This window comes from Cucurbita pepo, chromosome 10, assembly GCF_057944985.1.
Source record: "Cucurbita pepo subsp. pepo isolate OVF chromosome 10, ASM5794498v1, whole genome shotgun sequence".
Taxonomy (NCBI): Eukaryota; Viridiplantae; Streptophyta; class Magnoliopsida; order Cucurbitales; family Cucurbitaceae; genus Cucurbita; species Cucurbita pepo.
In genome coordinates this window covers 14215202-14226429 of record NC_141807.1, presented here as the reverse complement: position 1 = coordinate 14226429, position 11228 = coordinate 14215202, and the positions used below count along the sequence as shown (strand labels likewise).

General features: G+C 32.2%; 1 non-coding gene across 1 annotated transcript; it reads left to right on the top strand.

The window, feature by feature from the left end:
• Positions 1–4717: 4717 nt before the first annotated feature.
• On the top strand, positions 4718–4792 carry TRNAQ-UUG (transfer RNA glutamine (anticodon UUG)). The gene has a single exon. It is a non-coding gene; the product is annotated as a tRNA-Gln (tRNA).
• Positions 4793–11228: the final 6436 nt, after the last annotated feature.

Here is an 11228-nt window from a genome sequence, read left to right as displayed (position 1 = left end):
TTGATCCATGTGTTATACTTCATGTGAACGTTAGAGTCTTTGCCTGAGTTAGGTCTTGAAATATTTATATACGTTTGTTATAGTATTATTTTCATATAAACCATTTAATACCCATTAAAATTTTCCAGATATTCTATTTTCTCTCGCAGTGTTTAATACTCTTTAACATTTTCCAGATAATTTCAATTATATTCACAATCTTCCCTCCCTGTCTCTTACTGTATTTCCCTTCTTTTAAATTATCCCATGTGTTTGAGGATGACTTTTAATATCATTAAATAATATAATAGGAAAACTACTGCAAAATCCTTTTAATATCATTAAATAAAATAAAAGGAAAACTATTGACCTATGCAAAATTTTTTTCTTTCAAAATATCTCTCACTGCCAAAACTAAATCTCAACCTTTTTTTTGTGTTTGTTTTTGCCGAGAGGAAATTCTGATAAGTTAAATCTCTTTAACCCTTCTTGTTTAGTTTTGTTTGCTACCTTTTCAATTAGGTTAGCAATTATTTTTGCCAATTTAATGGATTCTATTTTTTCTGCTATTGATCGTGACTATTTAGAGGTAAATTGCTAAATAAAACTAAATAATGGGATAAAAAAAAAGGAAAACTAAAGAATTGGATAAAAATAGGAGATCTCAGATATAACTTACAGAGAAATCTCAAATCTCTCTCCCATGTAAATTTTGATCATCTCTGCAAACCCATCTCCTATAAATTTGACGCAGGTATTTCTGTTTTCTCAAATCTGACATTTTTCATTGCTCTTTCATTCTTGCAGGGACTATCAGGTGGGTTGAGGAGAGATGGTTGGGGGGAGTGACTAGCAAAAATGAGGGAATAATTATTTTTATTTACTCATTTATTATTTTATTATTATTATTATTATTTTTTACCTAATAATAATTTTTTGTTTTTTATAATAATTTTTATTTATTTATTTATTATTATTTTTTTTGGCTGTTACAAGGCGCCACCATAGTTTTGCATGGTCCGTGAGATGCATCGTAGGCCAATGTAACTCTCAGGTCCTCAGAGCAAGTTCCTATAGTCTTGAAGTATAATATCAAAACATATTAACGTATTTGATATTTTATATATTAAAATAATTGATGTGTTTCATAAACATTAAATAAAAATATATATTTGAAATTTGAATGAGATTCATATTAATTAAACATATATTATGATATTCTACGACATTTTAATATTATTTAAATAAGATATTATATCTTAATGTATTAGGTATTCAAATATATAATTTGACAAAAATTATCCCAAGTTCACTTTAAATAGAACTCTAGGGTTAAGTCAAAAAGCATCAAACACTAAATACTGTGACATTTTAGGTGATACTTTGCAAAGGAAGCTGCTAAGGTCTTCAAAGAGCATGTGATCATGTCTCACATTTTAGGTTAACAACATGGTGAAAAGAAACCAGAAATTCTGATACTCGTAATTAACTACAAACCTTTGAATAATGTTTTAGAATAAATAAGATATCCAATGCAAACCAAAAATGATTTGATAAAAAGAATTTAGAGTCAAATGTTTTTATAAATTCGACAATGAAATTGGGATTTCAGAAAATTCTAATTTCCTAAAAGGACAAATATAAAATAGCATTTATTTCCAATTTAGAAAATATGAGAGTAACGTTATGCCATTTAGGCTAAAAAACGCTCCATCCGAATTTAAGAAGATTATGAATGATATTTTCAATCCTTTCAAAAAAATTCGATAGTTTATATTGATGATGTGTTGATATTTTCTAAAACCATTAAGATCAACACTTTAAACATCTACATACATTCATTAATGTAATCAAAAGAAATCAGCTAGTTGTGTCAATTCCCAAAATCAATAATATTAACACTAGATCCGTTTTCTTGGATTTTAGATTTATTTGAGCCTTATTAAAACCCATCCAATGGTCTTTGTCTCAAACTTTTGTGATGACATATCCTAGAAAAAGCCAACTTCAAAAAAAAATTTAGGTTCTCTCAACTACATGTCTTATATCCTTCAAGATATCAAGCACATTTACAAATGTCTTGATGAGTGTCTTCAAAATAATACAAAGTCTTGATTTGTAAGAGATATCTCTACAACCCAAAAAAATCAAATCATTAGTCAAATAAACTCTCTGCAAAATCCAACGTTGTTGGCGCTTATCAAAATCGTTGCCAAGATAAAGTTTGACAAGTGGTTCTATGGTGTAGTGGTTAGCACTTTCGACTTTGAATCTAACGTCCTGTGTTTAATTCCCGATAGGTAATCCACCAAATTATACAAAATTGGTCCATAGCTGATTCGGTAGGGTCACTTTTGGACCGATAATCTGTAGAAGGGGTCACTAAGGTTGAGAACATACAAAATGGGTTCATAGCTCAATGTTAAAGCATTTGATTGTAGATCAAGAGGTCACCAATTCGAACCTAGTTGGGCCCTTCTATCTTGGATAAAAATTTGTTACACTTTTTGGACCGACACTATGTCTAAGGAGTCACTAAGGTTAAAATCGTACAAAATGGATCCATGGCTCAGTGGTAGAGAATTTGACTCGTCACCCGTTTGAACTTGGTTGGGCCCTTTTATTTTGGACAGACACTTTTTACACTTTTGGACTGATACTCTGTAGAAGGGGTCACTAAGGTTGAAATCATGCAAAATGGGTCCATTGTTCAGTTGTAGAGCATTTGACTGCAGATTAAGAGGTCATTAGTTCGAATCTGGTTGGGGCTCTTTTATTTGGACAGACACTTTGTTCGATTTACTTTCGACTACCGAGTGTCTAAAGGAAAAGAGATAAGAATAATTAACGATTCCAAACCTTATTCCAAAGTCCTCCATCACTTAGAACCTAAGGGCCACTATTCTCGGACAAGAACCAATTTAATCATTAAGAAAAGAGTGTGGTACCAAGCACCCACTATGAACATAGTTAAAAACTTCTACTTACTAAGTACAATGTAAATATATATGTTCATTATATTTTAATTTTTTTTTATTTCGATAAAACATTTTATTTTGTTTTCAACCTTCTTTAACTTCAATCCGTGCTTCAAGAACCCACCGAAAATGGGTCATGACTCCCTTTTTGTTTTCACTTTCTCCTAAATCTATAAAATGTCTCCTATTTTTATTCATTTTCTCTTTTCTTAAATATTAAAATCTTAAATAAGAAGGAAGAGCTCTCTTAAATATTAAAATCCTATTTTTATTCTTCCTACATTGATATATTCGTAATTTCATGTAGTCTTCCAAATGCATGCTAACACCCTTATTGTTGAATAAATGACATGAAACTAGTTTCACATAGTAACGTTGCCTTTTTCTCCTATTGGTTGACAACCAGATTAATTATTTTTTTTTAGTTAAAAATCAGAATTATAACAATTTGCCTAAAACCCTCAACTAATTTTGCTTCATTTCTAAATGCAAAGTAGAATAATGAAAACATATAAATGGTAAGCTCAAACATTTCAAAGAAATAAATAAGTTTTGATGGTATCAATGCTGACGAGAAAACAATCAACCAAATTTATTTCAAACATAGAAAACTTCATGTCTCCATCTTGTAAAGCCATAAACCAAAGGGCCTAATATAGTAGAGAAATAAAAAAAAAATGTTACTCTCATCTGTTTTGTGCTTTGTGCTGTGCCATAAGTGATCAATGGATGTTGAGGTTGACTTTGACCAATTCCTACTATTTTTTTTTCTATATTTTGAAACTAGCACTTTTCTCTTGTACTTCTTCTAATTTTAGCTTTTTAGGTTGTAAATATTTGTGATTATCAGTCAACTGAGTTAAGTGGAAATAAATTTTGAAGATGAAATTAAAGTATTAATTTTGATGTCATCTTTACTGAGTTTTGGGATATTGTTGTTACTAAGATTCAATCTAATGCCATTAGTAATTCACAATGATAATATTCAAAATACTTGACAAAAAAGAATGGTCAACATAAGATATTTGAAACAAATAAATATTTTGTCCTCTGATATATCAAATCACTCATTTGAAATTCCTTAATAATAAACCTCAAGTCTTACATCTTTTATAGAAAAAAGTTCCTTAAATAGAAGTCTTATTAGATACTTCTAAGCATTTAGAGATCAACTAGACACAAAGCTAAACATTCTATAAAAAAAAATTAGGGGTTAAACTTTTAAGTTAAAGTAATTTAAGAAACTTATGATTTTTATATTATCAAGAGTTTAATTGAGATAGGTCGATTCAATCTAGTGGACCCAAGAATTGAACCGAACCAAACAATCTAGTTAGTAACATGATTTAGTGGAAGCATTTTCATGCAAAGTAGAAGCAATAATGGAGGGTTTGAAATAATATAGTTTTCACCCCATGTTTCTCGAGTGAATATTGAAATAATATAGTTTTCATGTTAAGTTTTGCACGGAAGAAAGATAGACGGGGATGTAAAGTATTATTTCAATTTGTTTGTAATATATAACAATATATAAATTAACTATAAGAAATATATAAAATTACATGTTCTCCAAGAGCTTCAATCAACACTGGAGGGTTACTTCTGCAACCACTCTAAAGGTGCTCAAAATCACAACGAGTTAGATAAAACAGCTCTAGAACTTTGAATCCAATAACTTGAGTTTGACTTGTGATACGATCTCTCTTCTTGTGGAATCTGCATAAAATAGGAAAACCATTCCAAAATCAATTTTTACAAGGGGTTCTATGGTGTAGTGGTTAGCACTTTGGACTTTGAATCCAACGACGACCTGGGTTCAACTCCCGATAGGACCTTTAAGAAATGACCTTGATGTGAAAACATAGAATAAGGAACAACAACACATTGGTAATAAAATAGTTGGTAATTTAGAGCATGTCTAAACCTTGAGCTAGGATAATATGACTTCGAGGTTTCAGGAACTAAACCTTAGAGGTTGTCGTATTTTAACCATGATGCAGGGCATCTCATTTAGGTGAGGGAGATAATAAGTTCATCATGGAATTCTACTCATGGTACATATACCATTGCATCCCAACTAAACCTTAAAGGTTGTCATGTCATGCATCGTATTTTAACCATGAAAACTCTTCCGAAGTACTCTTAATTTTCTCCCCATGAGTGCATAATCGTGGCATCCTGCTAGCAAATCGTGGTGCAGAGCATCTGATTTAGGTGAGGGAGATAATAAGTTCATCATGGAATCCTGCTCATGGTACATATACCATAGCATCCCACCTAAAGAGAAATAGGGGCCTCGCGGTTCACTTCGTGAAGTGAGATAATGGTTACTTCAGGCATGGATCCTAGCAACTTGTTATGCATGATGTTTGCATTAACCTAGGTGTTTTCTTGGATTCTTGGTGATCCTAGGTTTATGCATAACGTCTTGGTTCAAGCTTGGAACTTATAAGTTCTTAGGAATAGCCCAGCATTATATTGTGCATGTAGTATCTATTAGAGACCAATGGTACATCTAGGGAATCTATTATTTCAGGGATACCACTTTAGTTATCCTAGGAGGTAAAGTCATATGAATCTTGATGAGCATTTTCTCCCATATCTTGGTTTCGCTAACTAAAGTTTTCCAATAACTCCCAAACTTCATTACCTTATATAACCTCTCGGGATAAGGATTCATACAACATTTCTTAAAATAAGATCTACTGAGAAAACTCGAGAAAATATCAAATTTTGAGTTGACTTGGACAGTTTAGTTGAACTGGCCGTATCATCGTTTTCTTCCTCTAAACAGGAAGAAGATGCGCATTTTTCACATCGCCGCCATCTGAAACTCGGCCTGTACAGCCACATTTACAGCGTTTCTCTCCTCGATTTCTTCGTGAAACTTAAAGATGGATGTTACAAGAAAGGGCTAGGGATTTATTTGATAACTTCTCGTGGATCGTAGCCTAAGATATTTGTTACCAAAGTTCATCCAAAATCTGATTTATCGCTGGAGATAAAACAAAGGATTTCTTATTGGGTAGCCGATTCTATGGGTTTCAAGGCCCTATTTCTTCATTGAACCCCTTCCATATCCTATCTACAGGCTAAAGGAATTGGTTTGGAGGAACGTCTTTGAGTGTAGGACCTTAATTTCCAAAAATTGTTCTCGGTATGCAACTCACTCGAAACGCTAGATTTTCGATCTCATGGGTAGCTTGTTCTATGATGTCTCAACTCTTGATTCCTTCGTCAAGTTTACTCAACATCTTCCTCTGAAGCTAGAGGAATCCTTAATTTGAAGGAAAAGAGATCGTAGATAGGAATTTTGACTCTTATCCCCAATTTAATTTCGAAACCTATTTTCTTCAATTTGGCACGCTCTCGAGGTCATTTTTCTTCATGGTCTTCTATGGAAGCATTCCTTGGAGGTGCAGAAACTGATTAGAATCATTCTTGCTCAACGAGTCATCATGTATCCTCGAATTGGATTTCCAAGTTTTTCTTGAAGTTCTTCAATGACGGATTGAATTGGGGGAATGGTTTCTGGGCACTTTCAGCACTCTATTCCTTCATAGAACTTGTGGGTAATCTTGTTGAGAAACTATAGGAATAAGTTTGAAGAGAAATGGTGGAGGATTGCTCTCGAATTTGGAAGAAATCTGAGAGTAGGAGACCCATAATCTAAATGCTTATTGCCTTCGATTTGGGGATCGACCTTTCTCGATTCTTATTCCGTATTGTTGCTCCTACTTCAGACTTTATAGGAGGAGCTTAAACCGACATTGAGAGCTCCAAATTCTTCGTTATTTAGAAGTTTGAAGAGAAATGGTGGAGGATTGCTCTCGAATTTGGATGAAATCTGAGAGTAGGAGATCCACAATCTAAAAGCTTATTGCCTTCAATTGGGGGATTGACCTTTCTCGATTCTTATTCCGTATTGTTGCTCCTACTTCCGACCTTACAGGAGGAGCTTAAACCGACATTGAGAGCTCCAGAATCTTCGTTATTTAGAGTTCAAACTTTCTGGATAATTTTTTGGAGATATCAACTCCGATCATAGCCTTACCGACCATGGCTTTGAATACAAGTCGTTGGACGTGATGATCCGTGCGTGTTCGTTCTAGATCATATCAAATTTTGGAGGAGATATGACGGTTGAGATTTGAGTTCGAAAGATTTTTCCCACATGATCACGGTAGATGCTCTGATTCGAATTAGAGTGGTATTTTTGTAATTATCTAGTCTTCCAGGGGTATTTTGGTAATTTGCCACTTTCTGAATATTTTATTATTATTTTTCTCGAAAAATCCATAATTTTTCTACAAATTTCTCATCGCTCTTTTATCATTTTTCCCTTTTTCTGAATCTTGAGATTCCTTCTAGATAAGGAATTACAAATCGGGAAAGATTCTTGATAATTGATAAAATGACTTTTTTGCCCTTTTGATTTACTTTTTCCTTTCCAATCTTTTTCAAAAGGCCTTTTAACTCCTTGCTATCACTTGTTAAGGTACACGAGTGACCTGACTAAGTCCTTTGTTCTTGCTTAATCCTTTAATTTTTTTTCCTTTCTATGCTTTGGGTCTTTCATGAGTGGCTTATTCTTATGGGAGATAATTTCCTTCATTTTTTGGGTGTTACATATACATACTCGTTACAAACACAAAATAAGAAGCAGACTCAAAAGAAGAACAAAAAAATACTAGATTAAAAGCAGAGGTTAGTCCATGGCCCACACTCCAAAGTCTGCTCTCATCCATGACCAACTCTTAGTTACTTGAAAAAAAATGAACAACATGGAGTGAGTAAAACTTAATCGCCACCATAAGCTTCCCCTAAAATAACCAAAAGAGGTATGGGGATATTATTTCTTGTTATGTTTTCAGGATCTTATACTGATCTTGAAACCTTCCCCTAAAATAACCTTCAATTTTCTCCCCATGAACACAATCTTCTCCCCATCTATCTTTTTTAAACACTTTTGAAAGTTAAAAAGTAGTTTTGAAGTTTTTTTTTTTTTTTTTTTTAGAAAATTCAACCGCATTTTTTTTTAAAAAAATTATGAATATTTTTTTTAGATAAAATGCAAAGTTCAATTGTATTTTTATTAATTTAGATTATAATTTAAAAAAAAATACAAAGTTTTGTTGATTAAGTTAATATTAATATTATTAAAATACATAACACCACATCAAAATTAATTTATTCAGACTAAAATTAAAACTAAAAAATCAATTTATTTTAAACTTAAAAATTAATTTATTTTAAAACAAAAAAGTATCCTTTGTTTGACTAAAACGTCCCTTATCCCAACCATAAAGAATTTTATTCCAAGCTCTCTTCTAATAGACAAACGATTTATTAACTTCTGTTGTAAGATTTCACTTCATCAATTTAAGTAGCATTCAACTATAAATATCGAATTTTAAAGTATTCCTCGACAAAGTAAATCTGTTGAAACTATCTATCAAAGGTATTCCATAATGAGTTGTGGAGAAGTGTTTCCTTCAATTCAAATTTCAATTAAGGATGTCAATGACAAAAAAGTGCAAGAGGCTAGAAGGTTTGTAGTGGAAGAAAATAACAAGAGTTATCGACATCGTTTCGTTTACAAGTTGTATCATGTGTCTTATTCATGGTTACTAAAATCTCGTTGAATTGGTGCGCCTTTCACATCAGAGACATTTGTGCCTTAAACCGAGCTCTTTGCAATAGCGAACTTATTAAAAACTCTTTGCTTGCTGCAACATTTGCTTGACATAATTGGACCAAAGGACGGTATGGACGACCATAGCTCACTGTATTTGTCTCCAATCATGAAGTGTGACATCCGATCTTTGTGCATACCATATTCATTAACTATAACATGGCAAGAAATTTTTTATGTTTTGACTGGGCATGCCATATTCATATTCTGTTGTTCTTATATATCTTTAGTTACTTGTGATTAAAGTCAAGAAGTATAGACATGGTTTCCAACCAACCCTTCCTTTTATATAGTTAGTTCGACCAATGTGTTTTTGTTATCATTTTATCGTTAACCCTTCTGCTCGATTTTGTGTTATGATATCATACAGGGAATGAGAATCGACCTTACATGGACAAAATTATATACTGTTTGATAATTATTGTTGATAACAAAGATAAATTGAATTATAAGCATTTTAAGGTCAAAAGTAACTAATAATGTTTGATTAATCCACCACACCTAAATAGTGTCAAAGTTATCTTATTTATAATCAAATAAATTACAAGGATATGAAAATAACAATAAATGGATACCTATGGTAATAAGGCAAATATTAGATATTTGCCTTATAATAAAATATCAAATATAATATATGGTAAATTATAATTTATTACTAAATATCCTTAACACCCCACTGCAAGCTGAGCGTCCGATTTGAACGAACGTGAATCTTGGATATGAAAAATTCAAAGAGGTTGAGAAACACTTATCGTGAAAATGTCAACAACCTAGTTCACAGGAGGCGTAGAGAAACACTTTCTTGGCCATCGAAAATTGCAGAGGGATTGTCGCTTAGCGACGATGCTGCCTTGGCTTCGGCGAGAATATGTCTAACCTATGAAGAGGGATTGTCGCTTAGCGACGATGCTGGCTTGACTTCGGCGAGAATATGTCTAACCCATGAAGAGGAATATGTCTTTAACCCATGAAGAGGAATATGTCTTACTTGGACAAAATTATATACTGTTTGATAATTATTGTTGATAACAAAGATAAATTGAATTATAAGCCTTTTAAGTTCAAAAGTAATAAATTACTTGTACATTTTTACTTATAATCTTCGTATTCTTTATATAGCAATAATGAAGGGAGGGATAGAAAAGATACTCATAATATCATTATGACTATGTCATATTTCATTAATAAATGAGAGCAATACATCCACAAACACACATATATATTTCGAGAAAGAGAGTGGGCTTATTATAAGTAGAGATAGCATTCTAGTAGTTGTATTGCTTCTTGGAGACAAGGAACTTGAGAACTTCTTTAAAAGATGAGAGCTTATGAGTAGGTGGGGATGGATATATCACATGCACAAAAAGAAAGTTCTGCACCTTTGTAATAAAAGACCAAGGAATATCATCGTTATTTATAACTTCTATCACAATAATATAAATTCTACGAGGACGACGTTCTCTAGTCATACCAACCAGACCGTTCACCACACGCTTGTAGATGAAACGATGTCCACTATTTTCGTTATTCTTTTCAACTACGAACGTTCCTACATTCCGCACTACTAGGATATTGACATCCTTAATTGGTACTAAAGCATCTAAAGGCAACCCTTCCACACAGCTCATTCTAACACCTTTGGTAAATAGTTCCAAGAGACATTGTTAGGCCGATTTTGTTCACGAATACTTAAGAATTTGATATTGATAGTTGTAGTTGAATGCTACTTAAATTGATGAAGTGAAATCTTCCAATAGAGTCTAATAAAGCGTTTGTCCATTAGAATAGGTTGGAATTAAATTCTTTATAGTTTGAGATAATAGTTGTATTCTTTAAGTCATTGAGACTAGTGTTACTAGTAGTTGTTAGTATATTTGAGTATAAATATTAAAATGATTAGTTATTCAATATTGTTTGAATTAAAGCGTTTATAATTCAAATGATCTTCATAACATAATTCATAAAAAAATAAATAAAATAATTAGGAAGCATTTATGTGCTAGATCAAAATAAGATGCATAAAAAGAACTTGCCGTAATTACCCTATTCATCGACCTTTAATCTTAAAAGTAACTTAAAATATTGCAATATTGTGATTCAATCGCCTATTATGAAATTAGGCCCGAACTAAAAAAAGTATATTTTTAAAAGATGGAAAAATTCATAAGCCAACCAAAATATGTATTCTAAGATACAGAATTCACAACAACAATCACAAACAATATTAATTAGCATCTTGTCTTTTGGTTTGTCACATTTTCAAACATGAACAAACCTCAATTTCGAGTCGGTGAGTATTATGGATCATAATCGATAGTATTTTGCAAGTAGCTTTGAGCATTCACAAAAGGTCGAAAGTTGAATTTCTTTAGAATGGTAACCATGTAACCGATGATTATTGTTGAATTTCTAAAAAATACACCACAAATTTCATTTATAGATATAAATGGAACCATTGATATAAAACACCCTGATTATATAATTGCATCTTCACTAACAAATCTACCTCGGAGTGATCATCTTCATAAGAGGCTGCAAATTAAGAAGCCTTCCAGGATTACTCAAAAGTGAACTTT